The 22,323-nt window shown below is 38.4% G+C and overlaps 2 long non-coding RNA genes across 2 annotated transcripts in view; both read right to left on the bottom strand.

Moving 5' to 3' along the window:
• LOC309606032 overlaps window positions 1-22,323 on the bottom strand; it is a 1,194,635-nt gene that overhangs the window by 654,205 nt on the left and 518,107 nt on the right. The gene's annotated exons all lie outside the window — the stretch shown is intronic.
• LOC309606027 overlaps window positions 82-22,323 on the bottom strand; it is a 52,750-nt gene continuing 30,508 nt past the window's right edge. Inside the window, exon 2 of the long non-coding RNA XR_014231613.1 lies at window positions 82-22,323. This exon is cut by the window's right edge and continues 17,021 nt beyond it. This is a non-coding gene — a long non-coding RNA (uncharacterized lncRNA).

Raw genomic sequence — 22,323 nt, 5'->3', positions numbered from 1 at the left:
TCAGTGGAATAGAGCATATTGCCTAGAAACATAGTCACACATATATAGTCATCTGTTTTACTACAAATTTTCCACTTTCAATTTTTTTTTAATAAATTTATTTATTTATTTTTGGTTGCATTGGGTCTTTGTTGCTGTGCGCGGGCTTTCTCTAGTTGTGGCGAGCAGGGGCTACTCTTCGTTGGGGTGCACGTGCTTCTCACTGCGGTGGCTTCTCTTGCTGCAGAGCATGGGCTGTAGGCACGCAGGCTTCAGTAGTTGTGGCTCACAGACTTAGTTGCTCCATGGCATGTGGGATCTTCTCGGGCCAGGGATCGAACCTGTGTCCCCTGCATTGGCAGGCAGATTCTTAACCACTGCACCACCAGGGAAGTCCTGCCACTTTCAATTTAATAAAGAAATGATTGTTTTTTCTTTCAGTAAGCAAAATGGGCAAATTGACTATCTGAATGGAAAATATCAAAGTTTAAACAATAAATTTTCTAGAAAAACAATACAGGAGAATTAAGCAAATATTTCTTAAACAGGATACAAAAAGTACTCATCATAAAAGAAAACACTGTTAGTTGGACTTTATTAAAATTAGATATATTTTTGTTGTATAGCCGACAGGGATTTGTAATGATAGAGCTGAGTGTTGAGGAGATATCAAAGATCACTTCCAAGTTTCTGGCATAAGTAACTAGTTGGATAGAGGGTTCAGTCACTGAGATGGAAACCCTGGAGAATAGCTGATTTGATCGGAAGATAAGTGCTGCCCTCTGATATCCTGTGTTCCTTGTTTTAGTCTCCTGTTTTAGATTATCATAAATACACAGCATAGGGATTTAAAAAATCTGTTTGCTCTTTGAAACTTGATGTATTTTAGGTAGACATTGTGGGGTACACCCAAAACTCAGCAGTATCCCTGGGTCCAAGGCATCTCAGAAGCTCTAGTCCAAATTAGAGCCTATAAATACCTTGGGCCTGGATATCATGGCTTATGAAGGACTCAGGAAAGAAAACAAATGTTACCAGATGATGAAATCCCTGAGGACAAACATCAACATTCACTTGTATTTTATCTTAATAAATGTGAATGATAATGTGAATGTCTGAATGTGAAGGCCTGAATTTGGAAAGGACTACAAATCATATTTTAACTGGAGAAATTATGTTAGACTCACCTCAATGAACTTCACATCTTTCCAAGATCTTGGTATTTCAAATTCTAACAAGAGTGAGCCCTAGCAGCTCACTTTTGCCTTCAGACAAATGTGTTTTTGTACTTTATTTAGTTGTTCTGTGTAGAAAAAAGACAGAAATGGAAGTACTCTCTGTCTTCTCCTCTTAACACTGTCAGCTCACCAGGTGAGGAATCTGTAAAAAGTCAATTATGGGGCAGGAACATTTCTATGGAGCAGGCAATGAAGTTCTGAATGGTATCGTGTGTGTGTTTGCTGGGAGGGCCATGTGATGATGGTCAACCCTACACATTTGTTGAGAGTCCTAAACAAGAAGCCATGTGGTTATAAATCCGTTCCCCCAAATCCCAGAGAAATCTGGGTACTTTTAATGAGTCCATCTTTTTCCGATTTAACCATAATTCATTTACCCAGGTTCAATGATTTTAAGAGTCTCTCTCAAGAGAGAGTACAAAAAAGGAGATTCTGAGCAACACAGAGTTTGGTTCCCAGTCTGGATTATACCATTTGGCTTTGAAGTTTACTGACTTGAGCCAACCAATTCCCCCGCATAGAACTCTGTTGTTTATGTTTCATAAAAATATTCTTATCACTATATGTAATATGTCACATTATATTATGAATTATTTATTTATTTGTTTATTAACTGTCTCCCTTTCCTGACCACAGCTTCACATTCTGTTTAGATTACTGATATATATCCCTAGTGCTTAGAACAATACTTAAAACATGGTTGGTTCTCAATAAGCATTTATTGAATGATGGATCTACCTGTCTCTCTTTACTAATATGACTGACCTTTTGTTTATTTCTGACCTCATTCAATCAATAATCAATCAGTTACCTCTGTGCCTAATTTGTACAGCATACCATGCTGTGTACTGAATTATCATGTCCTTAGTCGGCCAAATCTCCTTTTGTTCTCCCATCTTTTGTGATCAACGTGAATATAATGGTCCTCCAATTTTATCTTGAAATGCAATTCTTGGTGTACACTTAGTGTATTCAAGATGCCATATATTCTTCTTGTCAGCATTCCCTTTATTAAAATTGACCTGAACCACAGGACCTTTAGAAACAGGGCACTTGAGTGGCCATAGTTGGACCACATGACTTGACCTCATTGGACAGAAAGGAATGGGCCAGAGTTGATACCTTGCCCAGGGGAAATCCAAACATAGGATTCATTCTCTATACCTCTGTCTCTTTATTTTCCTGTCTCCCTTTCTTTCTCTTATTCCTGAATTTAGATACAGAGGTTTAGCTATTTACAGTGTGATAGGCGCTAACATTAACAGGTCACTGAGAGTTATGGCCACAGTTTTTCCATCGCTAACACAGCCCCCAGAGACACACAGAAAACAAGAGACTTACAGGAGTAGATCCTCAAAGAAGATAAAGGAACACATGCAGAGAGAAGCTGAGATCCCAGAGTATCGGGGCCCAGTGGGAGAGGGAGAGAATAATAAAGTCTGGGCTCACATTTTTAACGTTTGACTGCTGACAGCTTTTGAGCATTCACCACACCCCCCTTTCTCTTCTGCTCCACACCTAAGCAAGCTGATAACGAGGACGAGATGCTCCCTCCTTTGGAACTGGTAGAAAGTCCAAACCAGGCAAAGCCCAGTTTGAGAACCGTCACTCCAGCCCCGCCCCCAAGTATAATAAACTCTAAAGGCATTTGCCCATCTTGCTTTCTCAAGCCATTTTTGGAACTTCCTGAAACCCTGCCCTGTTCTCCCCAGATAGCATTATTATGTGAAAAATAAATCTTTTCATAGTCTCCTGGTGTGTGTGTATGTGATATTTTCATTCTCAACATTAAAACTAAATTGTAAGCAGGGGGTCTACTCTGTTTCTGTGATATGAACTCAAAAGAAAAAGAAAGAGAGCAGTTCCTGACAACATTTTAGCCACTCTAGGACATTTTCTTGTCCTTAGGTGCTCATGAGACTGCTTATTTTTTCCTTGTTCTGAACTCTATTCTACCTAGATTAACTTTAATGGGTTTCTGTTCTTGGCAATCAAGTGATCTCTGCTTATGCACCTGATGACCCCTCCTTTACAATAGCCCACAGACCTTGTGAAATATTTATTGATGCCTCTCCCTACAGCTCCTAAATAGTCTTGACTGATTCGATTTTTACTGAATTTTGCTTCTGTTAAACTCAAGGAATGACTGTTTCTTGCAAATGGAAACGTATTCTTTTTGGCTAGGTAAAAATAATAATTGCCCAGACTATAGATAAAGCTAAGTCACAGGAAATATCTGACTCATAAGTTCCCAGAGCCAAGAGTGTGAAAAATGTAGAGACTATGCCACTGAGACTGAAACGGTGCAGCCCTCCTGGGGAAATATGGTAGAGTCATTCCTTTTGGCTGTCAGGGTTGCCATTAATTTTGTCTGCAATTGCCAGCAAAGTACAGGAAGATGTATGAGAATGAATTATTGATTTCCACTTGCATTCTGATTGGAGCAGTTTTGCAGCTTATTTCCAAGTAACTCTTTTCATCTTCATGGCAATAAATGCAAACATCTATTTAATTTATCTCTTTGAGTTAGCCCCTTTCATGATAAACTGTATTTGTAAAACAACTAACCCTTTACTTATTATAATCAGCAAATGAAGAGTTACTGTTGAACAGATTCTTCCTTCACACCAAAATTTAGAAATAGCAACTTTCAGTAAAAAGAAAGATTAATGTGGAAGCTTTTAAATACAATAAGTCTTATGGACTTGAGAACCAAAAACTTCCAGTGGAAAATAGTTTTGACAGTGATTGAGGAATATGCTTCTTCACTAAAACTCGATTCTCCATGTTATGATAGCTTTGGTTTAATTATGTAGACCCTCTGTGTGTCTGTGGCTTCTTTCATTCCCCTATCCCCCCATTCTGCAAGAAGAAAGACAGCATCTCATGTGGTCCGGAGCTAAGCTACCCCACGCTGAAAGCACTCACACTACACATCTCTTTGTTTGCTGCGTCGTCTGTAGTGCTGAAGAGCTCTTGTTACCTTCCTTCCATTTGCTTGGGAGACAGTGCTTTCAAAGAACAACTTGGATGGCTGTTGGCCACAGAGTATGCCCCTCACTGCTCAGCAGCTGTTTGAAAACTCCTGGTCTCAACTTGCATGAGGATTTGATCTTTTAGGATTTTATTTAACGAGGATGGTGACAGACTCAGAGCTTCAGAACAGTTCACCTGTCCAAAATAGGCACATTTTACCAGAAGTCCTAATAATTCAAAGTCATTTCAGTATGGTCTCTTACAAAAAGACTCCCTGTCTTCTCTATCAAGCTGAGAAGTGAGATTTGCCAAGTCAAATACCACAACAAAAAAAAAAAACAAAAAAACCCCCTCATATCTGAAAACTTATTTTAGCAATCCATTTCAATGCTTTTTCCTTTGCTTGTGAACATTTCTGAGGAGAAAAGTGTAGGTCCAGACCATGCTCATTAAAAATGTATCTTCTTAAATATTGTTCTTTCACCTTTATTATGGTTGATTTAATTTTGAAAAATCTTTGATAATTATTTAAAATATACATTCTCTCTTTTAGTGTGTGTGTGTGTGTGTGTGTGTGTGTGTGTGTGCCCGTGTGTGCGTGCACTATGTTTATGCATATGTTTCCTTGGATGTCAAGGAAAAATATTCAAACCAGGTATTTTCAATATTCTGAAATAAAAATGAGAAATAATAGTTCTGTTCTTGAAGATTTCAAGGACAGTATGACTGAATTTAATGCCAGAAATTTTGTGAACATTATTAGCCCAAGACACATTTTTCCAAGCTGTACAACTGCCGTGAGATGGCTCAGAGTGTTTAAATTGTCTTTATTTGTTATTTTCACTCGCATCTCTCAATTAGAGCAGAACTGCAAAGCCGCAGGGAGTTGGGCAGGGGGTGGAAGAGCAAAAGGATGACTTTTATTATTTTATTAGACAGGAGCATCCAGCCCAAGAAAAGAAGGCTCTGACTACTGGGCTGATCTTCTGTATGAGAAAATGGGTGGCTTCCTCAGTTGTGTGATTTTGGAGACATGGAAATCTCCCCTTCTTCCTCCTCTAAATATATCTTTAATTCATTCAATTCAAAATACATGTATGTTTTTTTCCAGGGCCTGTGCCTGATATGAGATACAAAGATGGAAAAGAGTCCTCTCCTACCTTTAGACAGTTTACAGTACAGTGGCGCATACAGAAAGGAAGAGAGACAATCAAGGTACAAGGTGATACATGTTATGATGAGGGGAAGCATAGAGGCTATGGATCATAGAATGGAAATATTTACCTTGGAGTCAAGGGAAGCTTCCTGAAGAAATGATAGGTGGGCACCTGAAGGACCAAGAGAAGTTAGATGAAGGAAAAGAAGAGAATAGAAAGAAAGGGCAAGAAAATGATGGATGAAAGGGAGAAGCAGGAATAAAAAAAGGTTTGAGGCAGAGGGATCACATCCCACTGCGGTTCCACCATTTATTAGTGGTTTGACCTTGGACAATTGCTTATCTTCTTTGAACCTCAGTTTTCTTATCTGTGAAATGTGGATAATAGCATTTATCTCAGCATTACTGAAAAGTAAATGAGATAATGTGTATATAAAATGCTGCCATTATTAGCAAGGGATAGAAACTCAGCTTCAACCAGTTTAAGTATAACGGGCAACATATTGGAACATTATTGGGATATGCCATAGACCATGAAGACCTTATGAAATGCATGGATGTGGCTATATTTCAGAACCAACTGCAATCAGAAATTCAAATGTCATTAAGACACTATGTCTTCTCATATTTATTTCCATTTGTATGTAGATGTTATACCTCCCTCCCATTGAACACCAGCTTTTTATTCAGAGTAGATGATCATGGCCTTCCAAGAAGCCAGTTTCTGAGTTTTTTTATCTTTGGCAGAAGTGACACAAAGAGAGTTTGCTTCCCTCAGTTCTAGTCACAAAATTCTTAGAAAAGGACTGATCAGATGCCCACCCCTATATCATCAACAGTGGCCAGGGAGTGAGGTCAAAATATATTCACATGGTGGTTACTGAAGTGACTTTGATGGTAGAAGAGTTTCCAGAAGAGGAAGGGAGTTAAAGAGGCTGTGAAGTTCCTGGTTCTTAAACATACTAATTATATGAATACTCATAATAAAATACCTTTGGTGAGCATTTACTATGTGATATGCACAATGCAACAAACTTTAGATGAACTAGCTAATAAACTGTTAACCTAATGAGGTAGTTACTACTATTATCTTCATAGCACAGATGAAGAAACTAAGTTACAGTGAAGGGGTCACTTGTTCAGGCTTCATACAGCTAGTAAGGTGACAAGTCAGGATTCCAAACCAAGCTTTCCTGGCTTGGTGTTTGAGCTGTTGACTATTATGGAGATTTAGTTTAATTAAAGTTTCTTTTCAGCTACAGAACAGAATTCTACTTCCCTTCTCTGAGCAGAAGAATTCTGAACCCTGGTGAGGTAGGGAATAGCTCATTTCTCTATCTCTCCAGTGTTCAAGACCAGCCAGAAATTGCAAGGAATTCTTCCATGAACATGAAAGCCGAAGCAGAACTCAAAGACGGGAGTTCTTTAGATGTTGTAGGTCACATAACTTTGATGTGATTTTGTTACCAATGTCTATATCATCTTCTGCTTTCCAACAGAGTATAAAATATCACACCTTTCATGCTAAAAGTGACTTTCACATATGGATGCTGACTTTTCATAAACTTTGGTGGTGTTAGTCATCACCTAAACCTATAGATCTCACTAGAAATTAAAGAGACATCATTCTATGATTCTAAAAATAGATGTGGGGAGATTCAATTGATTGTGATTTTAAAAAGCCAGAGGTATCCAGTGCCTTCAAGTTGATCATAGATTAAGGAATGGACCAAGTGTGAGTTGATTCAAGGTTTTCCAATAGGGTTTTCCAATAACTGAATGTATTTCCCAATGAAGTTCTTTGACATTCTGGGTGGATCAGAACATCCACCTCAAGTTTCTTCACCTAAATCTGCAGGGTGTGTTCATTTATTGGTGTTTTAGTAGAGCAGAGGATGGAAACACTTATGGCTTTGTTGAGAAGGGAAGGGGGGAAGATATTATTGTAAGTGTATTCATTCATTTATTCATTTATTCAACAAATAGTCATTGAGGTGGAGAGAAATGTGCTTGCAGAGGGAATACAATAGAGGCTTAACTTTTATTTGTAATATTTTATTGAAAAAATTTGAAGCAAATACGGCAAAATATTAAGATTTGTTCAAAACTTGTTCAAAGGTACATAGGCATTTGTTTTAAAGCCAAGTATCTTAATTTTAACATATAACATTTGGTTGGGAATGAAAAGGAAAGAGAAAAGGAAATGTGTTTTCATTCCCATAAATACTAAAACCACTCCATTTTGCTTCAGTATTTTTTAATGTTCAATTATCATTTTGTGCCCATAAACCCTAATGTGCCCACACCATGTGGGTTTCACGCCTTTGGGTACATTGTGCATTGTTTCTCTGTGTTCTGTGTTTGGTCAGGGGTGGTGATGGTACATTTTGGTGCTAGAAATTAAAAATCACATCAAATTGGAAGGTGCAGACTTCTCAGAATTGCCTCTCTTCAACCAAAAATAGAAACTTCCTGTTTGAAATGTTATCTGGTATACTTACCATAAAGAGCCTTAAGCCTCAAGCATGAAGTATACCCTAGATTTTTACATTGCCCCATCCTGAACTCCAAGACATGGGGCAAGTCACTCTTCTAAATCTCATTTCTCTCATATATCAGTTGGCAAAAAAATAATAGTACTATTAGCATAGGTTGTTATAAAAAGAAGTGGATTTACCATGGTACATGATAAAGTATCAAGTCATCATTTATGCAGATTTTCTCCAAATTGAGTATCTGATTTTGTATTTGTAATTTTGTATTGTTTTTCTTAAGAAGGGCCTCCTAATTTGACTACCTGCAAGCTGCATAATATCCGGATTTTCCTCTGGTTATAAAGATTAAATGAGATATTAAGTAAATAGGAACTTCATAAGAATGTATCTTATATGGAGGAGAGAGAGAGAGAGGTTTTAAGGAATTGGCTTACATGACTGGAGGCTGGTAAATTCAAAATTCATAGGGTAGAACAGCAAGCTGGAAACTCAGGAAAAAATTGATGCTGTAATCTTCAGTATGAAATCTGGCTGGCACACAGGAAATTCAGGCAGGACTTCCATGTTATGGTCCTGATGCAGAATTCCTTCTTTCTGGTGAACCTCAGTTTTTGCTCTTAGGGCCTTCAACTAATTGGATGAGGCCCACTTGCATAATCAAGGGTAATCTCCTTTACTTGAAGTCAACTAATTTTAAATATTAAATTATAGCTACAGCATACCTTCATAGCAACATCCAGACTAGTGTTTGGCCAAGCAACTGGGCACCATAGACTAGCCAAGTTGACACATAAATTTAACTACTACACAGAGTGAGTGTTCAATAAAACAAAGTGCTCTGCAAGGTCCTAATTAATTTTTCCTCTTCTTCTTACCCTTCTCCTTCTTTTCCTCCTCCCCCTTCTTTTTTTTCTTCTTCTCCTTCTTCTTCTTCTTCTTCTTCCTCTCCTTCTCTTCCTCCTCCCCTTCCTCCTCCTCCTTCTTTTTCTTCTTCTTCTCCTTCTTCTTCTTCCTCTTCTCCTTCTTCCTCTCCTCCTCCTCCTCTTCCTCCTCCTCCTCCTCTTCCTCCTCCTCCTCCTTCTTCTTCTTCTTCTTCTTCTTCTTCTTCCTCTTCTTCTTCTTCTTCTTCTTCTTCTTCTTCTTCTTCTTCTTCTTCTTCTTCTTCTTCTTCTTCTTCTTCTTCTTCTTCTTCTTCTTCTTCTTCTTCTTCTCCTCCTCCTTCTCCTTCTTCTTCCTCCTCTTCCTCTTCTTCTTCTTCTTCTCCTTCTCCTTCTCCTTCCCCTTCTCCTCTCCTTCTCTTCCTCCTCCTCCTCCTCCTCCTTCTTCTTCTTCACCTTCTTTTAGCCTAGGTTTCTAGAACACTACCTGGAATTTGAAACGTTCTCAGAAAAACCTTTTGAGAAAACAAATATATCAAGAAATGCAAGAATGAATGAATAAAAGAATAAAAATGTTGTTGTTAGCAAACAACTGATATATAGACCCTTCAAAATGGCTAGCATAGTCAAGTCCAATGAGTTTGGCTGGATGGCACAACAGATAATGAGGAATGGAGTCTGGTGCATATCCTGTATTTTTGTGCTTGTTCACAAGCTCGGGTCCTAACACATGGTTATGAAGTAAAGTTTAAAGTCTGAGGAATGAGTGGTAAGTGTTATAATCTTTGTATAACTATTTTACTTGCTCAGGCCAGAATAGACTTGACATACCCAACATTTATTCCTTCTTAATCACTGTTCCCTGATTGTTGATAAGTGCAGCTGGACTTAAAGATCATAAATATTTTCGTTCCAATCTGAATTGTCCACAGTACAAGGCAGGATTCAGTCACATATCTGTATTTTTTCTTTCTGACTCTTCCCCATGTTCAAAAAAGTCAGTCCAATTTTCACCTTTTCCTCACTCTTGCCTGTTTCTTAATTCAAAAGGGTGCTCATTCTTCACAAGAGAGTCACAGAGTGGGAGGTGGCAAGCCGAAGAATTATGTCCTAAAATTCAATAAACACTTCTCTCTTGTGCAGGGGAAGTCTGTAGGCTTGCCTGTAGAGGGATAAGGCAAAATGGATGAAAACAAATCCACTTTCCTATTCTTCCATAACTCTACTTCAGTGCCTATGCTAACACCAGGAATCAAATCATTCCATTTCCCTACGCTCTTAATAAATGAAGCTTCTCTGGAAGTCAAAGATGAAAGTTTATCTTTGCACTTTTATTTGCATCTCAGTTTCAATCTCTACTCAGTAGCTTGCTTCACAATGGTTCTTCCTGGGAACATGTGTATTCTTATCAAAATTCCAATTACATCTGTTCCCTCAGTATTATCAGACAAGACTTCTCGCCCCTATCTTGTGAGTGCTGTGTATTTGCCTTGTAATTTACACAGATCAGACACCGGCTCACCCTAAGGTCTCTGGAGTGTGAAGTCTCACTAGTGACTGAAACTAAGGCAAACTCTTCACACATATTTGGGCCAACCCTCCCCTCTCAACCTCTCAATGTACTTTCCACTATTTGAATGGGATGTGTTTACTATAAGTTGAACTCATCGGTCTTGAGAAGTAGATGCATTTGCCCATTTCTTTATTTCTCCACTTTTTCTGAGAACATCAGACTTAACTGAGCATTCATAAAGTTTTCTTAGTTGGTATAAATTTTAAAGGTCTTCTAGCCTAACCTCTCATTTATAAATGAAGTAATAGTTATATTTATGTCATTGCATGTTGGTTGAACATTGATTTATTAGACATTTACTGGGCACGCTCTATGGTCGTGACATGTGATGGTCAGTGAGCAGTCATGGAGCCTCATGGAATTTTCACTTGTGGCAACAGACCCTAAACCAAAACGTCATGACAAGCAATTGTATAATGACAAGTTACATTAAGTGCTCTGAAGAAAAATGCAGAGGAATTTGTGAGTATAATATAGGGGGACCTAATTTTTTGGTGGTGGCAGGAATCAGAGAAGGTTTCCCCAAGGAGTTACTCTTAGGCTGAGACTGGAGGGATTAGTAATGTCATTAAGGAGAAGTCTCTCTGTGCCTCAATTTCCTCATCTGTAATATGAGGGAATTGGACTAAATTCTCTTCCAGCTCTAAAATAAATTATTCACTAAATTTAGAGATAGGGGATTTAAGTTTGACTGGAAAACAGATGTGGCCACTATTCAGGAAGTTGCTGGCTTTTACATTCATGTGGATTGTTTATTATATAGTTAGGTAAGAAAAGATACTTAAAACTGGTATTTGGGCACCCGATCTTTTTTCAATATGCTCAAATCAAATCCTCTACCTTGGGCTGAGCTCTCATGGGATTTCCATGGTATCTTTTAATCAAAACTTAAGCATAAACTGTATAATGGCTCCAGATTTCTCTTTCAATATACACAGAGGGACTAAGAGAGTTATTTCCTTTTCCATATAAAATCATCTCTCCAATGGAAAATATGGTTCAAATTAGGCACCGATTCCATGAATGAGTGCAGTTTGAATGTTCTATGTCAACATTTAAAAGACTATTAAAAATGAGAAATGTACCTTTTATGTATTTATGCTAAACTCTGGATTTATTCTCTTTGGAAATATTAGCATCTCAATCCCCACCTGAGTAAAACCATCTTATTTTAACTTGCAGATCATTTAAAGGAAAAAAGTAGGAAGAACAGTTGCTTTAGAGGCTGGTTTTGGGATGTGAGCACAGTGGTTCTGAAATTACGCTGGTATGGAAATTAGGAGCTCAGCGAACTAAACTAGAACATTCTGCTTCCAAAGTGAACAATGATTTTCTGAGACAAATATTGGCTCAAATTTTAAAATTTCTTCCATATATATATTTCTCGATATTTGATACTTTCTACAGCTTGTCTTTAAACACAGGAATGATTGAGGAACAAGCATGTGGGAAAACTGAGAAATGGAAATTAACACTTGCTTTGACTGCTTGTCTTCCCCCCTCCCAAACCTAGGACACCCATGGTCATGACTTTATGGCACACATATAATAGAGTCATAATTTTTGCTAAAACTTATGTCTAGTTCATATGACTAACTTACTGTAAAAATATTTCACGGCATTACACACATATGCACATGACACACTAAAATCCCAGCAAGACTTCTTGGTGTTCCCCCAAATGAAGTAGGGGTGAACTGTCATTTTAGTATATAGAGGCCTTTTAAATTCTGTTATAACTCTTTATAAACAAGTTAATCTAGGTATTTGTTTTTTTTAGGAGATAGTTGTTCTTATAATCAATTTTACAGATAGTGACATTAAGACACAAAAGATAACTGTCTTGCTTTTGCACACACACAAATATTCAAAGTAAGGATTAGAATTCAGGAAATGCTGAGAACACAGATGTTCCCCATGCAAAGTTCACTGTTAATTGCCTGTCATTCAAAGTTAGCCAAGAGTCAACTGGGTTCCTGTGATAAAAGACTGATCCTATATTTATGATGGCAAAAAGGAATAACAGACTTGTCAGAACTTTGCCTGTCTAATCCCTCTATCCTTCCACTCTCCCTGGAAGAAGCTGAGGGGTGGTCTAGGCAAAGAAAGACTCTCTCAGCTGAAGTACAGTCCTCACCCTAGGCAACAGGGAATGCTAGAAGTTAAGGAGGGACTGCAGCCCAAACCCTTCCTGATTACTGAAGTCCTCAATGCCAGGGACAGAGTCTGAAATGTTATAAAATGGGAGGGGGCAAAATATGATATCAAGTCAGGATCTCAAAACAAGAGTTGGGACTTGGTTGATAAAAATAGAACAGGTAAATTGGGAAAACATAAGCAGGAGATCATTGGTTTAGCCTCCAAGCATGATCTTTGGCCTAGATTAACCTAAATATTGCTGACATATTTGTTAAAGTCAACGCATCACGGTGACAGTATCAAAAGATTAAGATATCCAGAAAATCACTTAATATAATCTCTACAGTTTCTTCTAAAATAAGCATTTTCCCCCGAGGTTGGTTCAGTACTTGGGATAACAACAGTGACAACACCGTGTAATAAGTTTCCTAGCATTTGACACCCTGCTAACCAGGTCTCTTTATTAAATGATGTTGAAGCATACCTACTCAATGACAACCAATGGGGACCTACAATGTCCCCAACCATCAAAATACCCAAAATTATTTCATCAAGGAAAATTATGTTTAGTGGAGTTTTCATGTATTTCGTGATATGATAGTTCTTTGCTAACATTTATGGCATAATCTCTTCAACAGATTATTTGTTTAACCAAAACATCCTATCATACACTGAACTTTTATTACACTTTAGAAAATAAGTTTTAGTTTTCCAGACTGCTAAGTGATTGATTGTTTAATTCATCAACAGGCATTTATTGGGTATTTAATACATTCCAGGCACTGGCCAGGGACTGAAGTTTAAAGACAAATAGATGCAGTTTCCAGACTCAAGTAATTTGCCCTTTAGTGGCAGGAAGAAGTGAACCACCAGCATAATACAGACTGAAATGTCCTGTGTTAGAAGTGGACACAGGATACTTCAGAAGTCTGTAGAAGGTAGGGAGTGTTGAGCTCATTCACTATGAGAGGCTAGATAAGGGAAGGTTGAACTGAATCATTTCCCTTGAAATGATTAAGCAAAAATGGGGGCAGCTGAGGAAGAGTATTTTGAGTAGGGAGAAAAGTATATGTAAACTTCAGTAAACATGGCATGTAAATAATTCATGGTGTATGGAGTGTATGGGGTGCAGGCAAAAAGAAATGAAGCCAAGAGGTAAGCAAGGGGCAGATTAAATGAATCTTATATTCCTAGAAAATGTGAGGAGTTTAGGGTGTGTGTATGTGTGTGTGTGTGCATGTGTGTATGAAAAAGTATCCCTCACCATGTTGATTTAATTGAAAATTAATATTTTATTGGTCAGGATTTATATATGTATAATTACCTAGTTCTTCTTGCCCTAAGTTATGATTGAGAGATTTCATCTCAGAAAACTGAGAGAGCAAGCATGACAGGGAACATGAAGAGGAACGATGACCTTTGGAATCAGATGGATCTGAGTTTGAATTTCATCTCCTCTACCTCTTGGCTCTGTAACCTTGAGAAAAACTGCTAAATTGTTGTCCGTAGAAGTACAGAGTTGTTATGAATTGTTAATAAAATAAAACACAGGAAGATTTTACCTTAGGGTTTGCAATGTGCGTTAATTATTAATTATGTGTTTTTTACATCTACATTCTTTATCTTCAGATACTACGTTTGTTATTAGAATAATGGGGTGGATAATAAATGATTTGCAGGAGAGGAGTAATCAACTTGGCACTAAGTATATGACTTCAGATAAATATGGTGTTAGGACTACTGACAGTAAAACTTACCCCCCCTTACAGACTACCACAACATGTGTCTATACCTGTGACTCCAACATCTCCATCATTCACTGCCCTTGGGCCAGTCTGAACATCTAAAATCTCACCTATGTGGTACCTCCTTGTTGCCTGCCCTCAGAATAGCACTGTATTTGCCAGACTTGTTCAACCCCCATTAAAAACTAGTGCCCTATTACTTTTTCTTGGTGAATTCACTATTAAAGAGACTTGAGAATGCGCAATCCTTTACAGATTAGATATTTTCATCCTGACAGGAAGATTATAACAGTTACATCTTGTTATGTATCAAGCAGTAGAAACCAACTCTGGCTGACTTTTTTATGGGAAGAGCTTTATTGGAATACAAGTCATGTACAAAATAATTTACCCACTGAGAGTGCATGATTCAATGTTTTTTTGGTATATTCACAGATCTGTGCAACCATTCACCACAATCAATTTTAGAATCTGGCTTACCGTTTTGTTCTGTTTTGTTTTTTAAAGGAAACCATATTAGAAAAATATTGAGAATGCCGTGAAATGATGGAACTAGGCTTGGAATTAGCCCAGATCCAAGATAGCTCTCTAGGGTGTGGAGATGGTTTCATAGCTGGAAGAGTCTTGTAGGGTACCACTGCTGCAATGACAATCTCAAGTGGACTTCTTGGGTTCTTAAATACCTAGCTAAAAATCAGTGTCCTGGAGAAACTGTTTAATTGGCTGTGATAACCACCTGACTGTACTGAGTCTTCAAGGGTAGGAACTGGGTGATGAATTTTACCACCCCACATAGCCTATACATAACGTGGCAGGAAGTTGTTCCACAAAAGACAGAGTGCTATTGGGCAGAAGACTAGGTGCTGAGACCCAACTGACAAATGCCCCAACCAATATTGTTAGATATTAATAAAATACCAAAAACATAACATAATGATGATATTTCAGAGTAAGAGGACTATTTGGGGGGATTTTGGGGTGGAGGGTTTTAGAGAAACCTCATTGTGCTTGGAACATTTATTATTGGACCACCAACTAGAACCAACTATCTTGAGGATCTAGTTCCCTCACAGAATCACAGTGGACATCATAGACTTTGCCAATATGAAATTCCCTTCTCTCTCATTTTTTTTTTTTTTTTGCTTTCATTCTGATCCCTGTTGAAATGGTTACATCTGTGTAACATTGTTTATGAATCTGTTTCGACACTAGCGAAGGAGAGAGGAGGTAGTAATCCAAAAGACGCCTATTTGTCACCAGATATTTTCAACCTTCTTTCACAGTTATTGCAAAATAGATTCCCAATTGGGTGGAAATTAGCATTAAATATTTGTATGGCCCCTTCAATTCTGAGATTCTATGATTTCCTAATTTTTTAGTGAATTGTTATACATAGAAAGAAAACTCCACAAGGAGTCACTAGATATCTATGAGAACTTTGCAAAACTTCAAAAAAGAACTCTTAGTTAAAAATGCAAGAGCACTTAACACAAGCTAGAGTTTTCCTTTATGGTCAGATGAGCCTCTAATTAGCCAAGCCTCAATATGTACAATCAGAATGTAGGAAATATTTAGGGGTGAAATTAATTTTATTTCACTCCTGGGATTTTGATTCTTTCAAAGAATTTCTTCTGAGTTCGGTGAGGATAGCTGTGAGGATACGCTACATTCTCTGAGAAATGTGGTCACAAGTAAACCTAAAAGCCCAAAGCAAAGTTCAAACCAGAACCTCAAAGTGAATCAAACGTATGTTTATTTTCATCTTTTGTATTTATTTATTCATTCCCAGATTTGTTCCAAAAGAGATTTGGGATAGCTTAATAAAAATGCAGGCACAATGGTAAGATGAAGCAAATAGTAATGATGCAAACTGAAACATTATGTTAAATTTTCATTATGTATCAATTTTTTAAAGCATTTTATTTTTTAATTAATTTTTTTAACATCTTTATTGGAGTATAATTGCTTTACAATGGTGTGTTAGTTTCTGCTGTGTGAAAAAGTGAATCAGCTATACATATACATATATCCCCATATTCCCTCCCTCTTGCGTCTCCCTCCCACCCTCCCTATCCCACCCCTCTAGGTGGACACAAAGCACCGAGCTGATCTCCCTGTGCTATGCGGCTGCTTCCCACTAGCTATCGATTTTACATTTGGTAGTGTATATATGTCCATGCCACTCTCTCACTTCGTCCCAGCTTACCCTTCCCCCTCCCTGTATCCTCAAGTCCATTCTCTATGTCTGGGTCTTTATTCCTGTCCAATATATCAATTTTAATGCATAAATATTAGTTACCTTCTACTGCTTCAAGCAGTCCCACTTGTGGTCTCACTGCAATCAGCAAGAATAATCTTTCCATGTTCAAGAACACTGACACCAACAGCCCATGAGTTTCATGCCTGTCTTGGTGCAGCTTGTGAGGAAGGGAAATGTGAACTTCCCAAAGGAGAAAGATCCGGTAATGTTTTCAGACTGCTGGCTACAGAGCCTCATCACAGTGAACTCCTTTTTGGCCACTTGCTTAACACTAAACTCTTTATCTCTTAGTCATCCTCTGTCCCACCCTTTTGGGGCCCTTTTCCCTAACAGACTAGCTGAAAATTGTCAAAATAAATATCTGATAATATCTTAATAAGTCCTCCTAACATTTTCCCTTCCCTCCCTAAGGATAGGTCCACAATGAACATTTAAGAGCCCAGCAAGGCAAAGATTGTATTTTAGGAGCAAAGCTGACATTGCACTGGTCTTTTGGCTGCTAGTACAGTGTTCATCTACACAGCCCCTGCTCTAACAGAGCAACAGTGGCTGTCATGGTGGGACATTGAAGACCATATATTTGGGCAAGCAGAACTCTATGGTATTCTTTATAATCATTCATATAGATCAATTATTAAGAACTTTCTATATGTCAGATACTATGGGAGACACTGGCAGTATAAAGAGTAACAGATATTGATTCCTGGCTTTGAAGGGCTCAAAGATTAATTGTGGAAGCAGGTAACTAAATATGCCTTACAGCAATGTGATTAGTACCATAACTGAGGTACATATGGGAGCAGAGAGGAAAACCCTTAAATCTGACTGAGGGAGAGTTTTCAGAGGTGATACATTACATCTGTGTTTTGAAAGAAGAGTTCGAGTTTGGCTAAGTGGAAGGGTCTTCTACACAGTGGGAAGAACTGAGACTAAGGCAGAGAGTCACTGAAGCTAATGACTTACTTGTCAACTGTATACGTTTTTTGGGTGGTGGTATAACCAAGTTAAGAGCTGGAGGCAAGCTCCCTGGGTTTATCTGCTAATGCTTATTAACTGTGGATGATGAGATTGGCTGTGTTTTAGTTTCTTCATCGGTAAAATGGGAAGAATACTCTTAGAGTAATATTTACCCCATAGGTTTGCTGGGAGAACTAGAACAATGTCCAGGATGTAATGAGACTCAGTTGTGTTAGCTGCTGTTGCCTCACTATGGCTGAGCTCAGGAAGTGGGAAAGGGAGGGTCGGGATCTGGTGCTCCACTGGTTGCCAGGGACCAGGCAATAAAGACTTTTCAAGCCTGAAATGCTTGGCCCTGTACCCTGAGGGGGTAAACTTACTGACGGCCAATTAGAGAGTCATATGTGTGTTCTCCGTTTATAAATGAGAGGTTTATGGAAAATCAGAATCCAGAGAACACAGGCACTCTGTGAATGCATAGAATGTGCTTATTAGGCAACCTTTAGCTTGACTTCAATTTTTCAATGGTGTAAACAGATGTCCTTAGTTGAGTGGTGTCTTATCTGTTCTAGCAATTAGGTTGGAGAGAAAGACAGCGTCCAAGAACTCTAGTCCAGAGAAATGGATATGTGAGGTGGGTAATGTGACCCGGGCAGTGTATCATCCTCTAATTGCTGAGCTAATAAAATGTATGCTTTGAAAGTATTTCCAGGTGCCTGCAAATGCATATCTGAAAAGTCATCAGAGCCTATAATAGTTTCCCTGGCTTCTAATAAAAACATATTTTCTCCCATAATACCTTATTAATAATTCCTTAACCATGAAAGGCTTATTATTAATGGATTTATTAAAGACGTTAAAATAAAAATAACTGGCAATCCATAATTTTGGAGCTTACATTTTCAGTTATGTATGTAATACATTAAATATTGCGTATCATATGAAATATTTTATAAAAATGTGGTCTCATAGTACAGTCTATATTTAACATGCCTTTCTTTTCACATAACACTGCCCTGTGAGCACTTTCCTGCTTCACTGGATATTCTTCTCTATCTTTAGTCTTAACGGCAACATACAGTTTTATCATCCAGCTATGATGTGATTTCTTTAACTCTTGGACATTTATGTGGATTCTAAAATTTTACAGTTATAAAACAGTATGAAAACAAACATTCTTGTAGCTATATCTTTGCCCAGGTCTATGATTTATTTTCTTCAGGATAATTCACAAGGAGCAGTTCTCAAGCCTTAAAAGGGCCCAGTTTCATTGCAACCATTGATCAGGCCTGGGTTTTTCCTTAGAAATTTGGTGCCTTGAGTGTACTTCTGCGGGGCTTCTCACAAGCTACTTAACAAACGTCAGATTTACTCTCCTCAGGGTGAGAAGAGAGCAGTTTCCCTAGAAGATCAAGAAGTCTTGTGTGAATGGGATGACAGGCCATTCCCTGCTGCTCTGGGGCCTGGGTACAAGGACCACAGAGAAGGCCGTTTTGAAGGATTCTGCTTTGTGCACTATCTGGCACTGGAGCCAGACCTCTCATCATCACTCACAAATTTCCACTTTAAACCCACCGCTGCTTTTCCATTTGCAATTCTATAGCCAGAGAACAAGAACAAAATGAAAGTCTCAATCCTTAATGAAGATGTATGATGCTAAAATGTTTCTGAGTATTCCTTAATATCATTATGCTCTCAATGGAAACTCATTTTTGTTTCCTTTGGTAGAACCTAAAGAATTAAAGAAATATTTCCTTTCCAAACCAAATGCAAGTACTCGGATATCTGATGGGGGAGAAACAAATGATTAGAGTGATCCAGATCTCTTTTCTCTATTAAAATCTTTACTTTCCTTTGAGGAAAACATATTTAATTATGACCTAGGGGTAAATAGGTTATAATTATATTATTATAAATGTTTATATTTATTTATTTATAAAACATTGGACAAAACCTGTTTTGGGGTTTTTTATTGTTATATATAACAATATAAAATAATGCTTGTCACTGTCAAAGAGTAAGGAACAAGATAAAATCATCTGTGATTACACCACACAGAGGTAAGCATTGTTTACATTTTCCTTATTAAATACATTTAAGTAAAACAAAAATAAGATCAAATTAATTACTGTTTAAAACCTACTTTTCATTTAGCTATCAATCTTTAAAAAATCTTTCAAGGAATTATGTATTCTCTCATCTCATTTTTAAAAGATACACAATATCACACTGTATTGACTTCTTTATCCAGTCCTCTGTGTACATTTAGCTGCATTAAAAAAATACATTATAAACATTTGTGCTATGAGCATCTGTAGCTATATTTTGTTCACAGGTCTAATAATTTCTTGAAAAAATTGCCTCTAGGAAGATTGTATCAGTTTACTCTATCACTAGCCATATATGAGTTTTGCCACCCCTTGTCAACACTGGCTCTTATTAAAATCAGACAAACAAAAAATCCTTACTAAATAGCATATTTTACTAAATAGCTATTTTAACGTCCATTTCTTTGATTATTGAGCATACAGTTGTGTCCTCTGGGGTCATTATTTTCAATTACTTACAATTAAAAGAAACACTTGTTTATCAATTTACTTCACTGGGCATTCTGATAGGCTGTAGCTAGAAAGAATATTGTACTTTCAAACATTAATTATAGGTGGGAGAGAGAGAGGTTTTCCCATAATTATCAATAGATAATATATACAATATAATTTATTATAATTATTAATGATTTAGATCTCTTGAAACTGAGGCCTCCAAACGTTAAAACGGTTCCAAGATTAGTGTCAGTAAAGTGGGGTTCAAGTTGAATTCTGCTCCTTCTAGTAATTCTGTTGCGCTTCCTTGGAGGAGAATGGTGAGATTCACTGACATGTTTGGCCCAGGAGTGGTGGGGAGAACATCTGAAACACACGGGTAGGTTTTTCTAGCTTCAGGAAGCAATCAGTTGCGCAAAGAACAATAGTTAGGAAACTAAGCCCTCGGAGGACTGCATTAACTTGCGCAGTAACAAGTTCAGGGACGCTCGGTGTCTCAGCTGTTCAATAATGAGAGAGGGGGAGAAAAGGAGGTTGCCATGGCAATGCCTCGCCGCACGTGTCGCGCAGAGGAGGGTGGTGAGGGGGTGACCTTCTGCAGAGTTAAATGAAGGCGGGGGTCGCCTCACTTTGGCCTTGGGAGGCGCCCCAAATGCGGGGCACCTTGGCCGCGTCTCGCCTGCTGCTGGGAACGGGACGCTCCCTGGCGGCGCGGGCCTGGGGGCGCTTTGGGCCGCTTTGGGACGGCAGCCTGCCCTTGGCATTGACTAGCCGTCTTCCCGGCAGCGGTGATGCCGGCAGCCATTTTAGCGCTGCTTTGATTCCTGGGCCCCTTACGGGCCGGGGCTCAGTGGAGCCCAGATCCGCCCTTGACCCGAGATGGGAGGCGGACGCCCAGCAGAGCTGCTCACCCCCGCGCGCCCTTGACCTTTCTCATCTCCCGCGCAGCTTCGCCCCCGCGCAGGCTTGCTTTTTCTGCTTGTTCGTTTGGTGTCGTGAGGGGATCTGGAAATTGAATTCCCAGAAGACTGAGATGCGATTTCACATCTCGCTCTGGCTGCGGGTGCGCGAGAGGAAAGGAGACGCAGATGTGATATGAAAGTGAAGGCTGCAGTCTTGGCGCACTTGGCAAGGGCCTTTTATTACATACTTCATTTGCATTTTGCCGCAGCGATTTCGGAAGGCAAAGCCGCCGCAGACTTGCCTGGAATTAAGAGGGATAACTCACACACTTTTAAGGATGTCAAACAGATACTAATTTATGGTGCTTGCACAGAAAAGAGAAAATACTCGGGGTATCACATGTCACTCCGCTGCTGTGGGAAATGCAAAGCAGGTCCTGGGCGATAGTTTGCTTTATTAAATTCGGTCACAGTGCCTGCTTTAGCAATTTCATTTTCCACCTGATGGATGGAGTGACACGAAACCGTGGCATTTTGTTGGTCTGCACTGCGTTTTTATGGCTGCTATATGACATATAATTTAGTCCAGGACTGGTCTGAGTTTTTGACACTGGAAGTACTGATTTCTGTAATTATAGTGATGTAATCTAATGTTAAATCCTTTGAGGGGCAGGAGCTTAGGCGGAAAAGATTGTTAAAGACAGTAATGATATGGTTTAGAGGTATAAAAAAGATGACAAAGCAAAAACATTTCCACTGCCTTCAAACTAGGAACAAAGCTCGTTTATAATTCTCCTAGTTACAGAATGTAAGAGCTAAAAAAAGGTTCTTTTGAGATCATCTTGTCTAGCACTGTCTTTTCGCAAATGGAGAAATAAAGATTTGAAAAGGTCAATCACTAACTTCCCAAGGTCACAAAGGCCTAGGAATATAGACCTGCTCTTCTGGTTTGACTACACTAAGTCAAAAAGCACTATATGGGATTTACTACACTATTAAATCAGTAATTCTCAAACTTTTGATCTTAGGCCCCTTCACACTCTTAAAAATTTTTTTTTAAAAATTCTTGAAGACCCCAAAGAGCTTTTGCTTTTCTGACATATCTGTCAATATTTACCATATCAGAATTTAAAACTAAGTATAAATGAATCCATGTAGTATATAAATGAAAAGATTATATTATTACATTAACTATTAAAAAACAAAAGAATCAACTGAGCAAATTATAAAGATCTTACTGGCTTTAATCAGTGATTCATGAATCAGCCAGCATCCAATCTAGCAGATAGGAAGGATCTCTGATGAGCTATACAAGGCAGAGATTTTATAGGTGGAAGTGAGCAGGAATAAGCAGGTTGTAACTAGGCAAAAAAGTAGGTTGATTATTGCAAGGTTACTTTCCCTATAGGAGATGGCAGAGGTTTATCAGGCAGATTACCTAACTAATGCTGATCAGGAGGTTCCTGATTGGCTGGTTTAAGA

This window comes from Balaenoptera borealis (genome assembly GCF_965194805.1).
Source record: "Balaenoptera borealis genome assembly, chromosome: 11".
Classification (NCBI taxonomy): domain Eukaryota; kingdom Metazoa; phylum Chordata; class Mammalia; order Artiodactyla; family Balaenopteridae; genus Balaenoptera; species Balaenoptera borealis.
The sequence above is the reverse complement of the archived record's forward strand: the minus strand, read 5'-3'. Positions and strand labels throughout refer to the sequence as shown.